Here is a 2,662-nt window from a genome sequence, read left to right as displayed (position 1 = left end):
AAAAACATGAAAGAAACCTAGTCCAAAGGCAGGTTCTAGTTTACATTCTTCAGAAATTTACTAATACTGACGGGTGCCAGGCACTGTGCTATGTAGTAAGCACTTATGGGAGGATTATGAGCGAAGAGAAGATATTGCTATTGGTAAATCTTTAGACCTGAGAAACAGAGCACTGGAGAAATATTTATGGCAGAGACCTCACTATAGCTGTACAGATCAAAAACTATAAAGATGGTGATGAGGAGATAATCACTTGTTGAATTAAAATGATAGTTTTATACGCTATTCTGAGCCAGCAGCAGTTAAAATTTCTTAAGCCGCCTTCGGTTGTTCCGAGTGAACTGAAAGACCATTTTCTTTCTCTAGTGTGTGCTGACTTGATCAGAGGTGCAAAGGAAAAGAATCTCAAAGTGAAAGGACCCATTCGCATGCCTACCAAGACTCTGAGAATCACTACAAGAAAAACTCCCTGCGGGGAGGGTTCCAAGACTTGGGATCGGTTTCAGATGAGGATCCACAAACATCTCATTGACCTGCACAGCCCTTCTGAGATTGTTAAACAGATTACTTCCATCAGTATTGAGCCGGGAGTTGAGGTTGAAGTCACCATTGCAGATGCTTAAATCAGCCTTTTTAATAAATTGATTATCAGTTGTTAAAAAAAAAAAAAAAACTATAAAGAACTTATTTTGTTTTCTTTTAAGAATAACAGATTTGGATTTGGAGTACAAGACAAAAAAAAGTTAAAATGTAGCAAGCACTTTTATGGACAGGTCCAGAAGATGAAGAAATGGCCTGAGGATCCTGGGTGTTGGGCAAAGGGAGTGGGGAAATGGAGTTGGAGTTTATGAGAAACTAGTCCTGAAAACAGGTAACATTTGGCAGAGCAGAAGCAGTGACAAGCTAGGAGAGGAATGCTGAAAACCTAGATAGTGTTTGGCCTCATTTCATGGGACTAAGATTCCATAGCCTATTGTATTGACATGGAAACATTTTTTAAATAAATTTTTATTAATTTTAATGGAGTGACATCAATAAATCAGGGTACATATGGTCAAAGAAAACATCTCCAGGTTATCTTGTCATTCAATTATGTTGCATATCCATCACCCAAAGTCAGATTGTCCTCCGTCACCTTCTATCTGGTTTTCTTTGTGCCCCTCCCCCTTCCCTTCTCCCTCCCTCTCCTCCCTCCCCCCACCTGTAACCACCACACTCTTGTCCATGTTTCTTAGTCTCATTTTTATGTCCCACCTATGTATGGAATCATGCAGTTCTTAGTTTTTTCTGATTTACTTATTTCACTCCATATAATGTTATCAAGATCCAACCATTTTGTTGTAAATGATCTTATGTCATCATTTCTTATGGCTGAGTAGTATTCCATAGTATATATGTACCACATCTTCTTTATCCAGTCATCTATTGAAAGGCTTTTTGGTTGTTTGACATGGAAACATTTTAAAAGCCACATGTCAATCCTGGGGAACACTGGGGCAAAGCATCCTCCCATTTTGAGATTTAAAAACCATAAAAGTAGAGTTTTCCAAAGTCTCTTTCCCATAGTAGGTCTAGGGTGAATGGATAGTTCCTGAATGTACCAAATTCAAATTCAAGAACAATATTACAATATTAATAATATCCTTACACTGAAATGATACCAATGATGGAAACAGCCTGACCTGTGGTGGGGCAGTGGATAAAGCATCGACCTGGAAATGCTGAGGTCACCGGTTCGAAAACCTGGGCTTGCCTGGTCAAGGCACATATGGGAGTTGATGCTTTCAGCTCCTCCCCACCTTCTCTGTCTCCCTCTCTGTCTTTCTCTCTCTCCTCTTTAAAATGAATAAATAAATTAATTAATTAAAAAAATTTGCTAAAAAGAAAAAAGATGGAAACAAGCATTTCAAAAAACAATTGAGCTGCTTTTGGAAAAAATCAAGCTTTCAAATTCAGATTTATACATAATTTAATTCTTAGATTAGCATTTTAGGGACTAATTAGTTTTGAAATTACTTTGTTTTCAGAAAGACATCTTGTTGAAACTTACCTCATCTGAAGAGAAACAGACAACTTATGGAGACTAAAAAAGATGATGACGCCTGACCTGTGGTGGCGCAGTGGATCAAGCATCGACCTGGAATGCTGAGGTCACCGGTTCAAAACCCTGGGCTTGCCTGGTCAAGGCACATATGGGAGTTGATGTTTCCTGTTCCTCCCTCCCTTCTCTTTCTCTGTGTCTCTCTTCTCTAAAATGAATAAATTAAAAAAAAAAGATGACATTTTATGCATATGAAAAGCAATATAAAAATGCTGAATGACAATAGTGCCATCTCTATATGACATCTACTAAATTTTTGTTTGAAAGATTCTGTTTTATATTAAATTATAGTTTCTTCTCTGCATTAAAAAATTGAAATAAAATTATATCAAGAAGCAGAAAATAAACAGAAAAAAATTAAAGTTCTGTTTGAATATTTAATATATTTGAATTAATTGCTGGAAGTATAGTCAGCTAGAATGTTGTAAGAACTACATGCAGGTACCCCATCAAATAAATATGCTAGAAAGAAGACAAGAGTGTCAATATGAAAAAAAGTTGTAATGCTAGTGGCCAAGGGCAGGCAGGTCCACATTGGATTTGAGCAGATGGTAGAGAAAC

At 37.1% G+C, this 2,662-nt stretch overlaps 1 non-coding gene across 1 annotated transcript; it reads left to right on the top strand.

Annotated features, from left to right (window-relative positions):
- Positions 1 to 232: 232 nt before the first annotated feature.
- LOC136404761 (small nucleolar RNA U54) lies at positions 233 to 298 on the top strand. The gene has a single exon (XR_010751455.1). It is a non-coding gene; the product is annotated as a small nucleolar RNA U54 (small nucleolar RNA).
- The last annotated feature ends 2,364 nt before the right edge of the window (positions 299 to 2,662 follow it).

This window comes from Saccopteryx leptura, chromosome 4, assembly GCF_036850995.1.
Source record: "Saccopteryx leptura isolate mSacLep1 chromosome 4, mSacLep1_pri_phased_curated, whole genome shotgun sequence".
NCBI lineage: Eukaryota > Metazoa > Chordata > Mammalia > Chiroptera > Emballonuridae > Saccopteryx > Saccopteryx leptura.
Note: the sequence above shows the minus strand (reverse complement) of the source record. Positions and strands in the feature narration are given on the sequence as shown.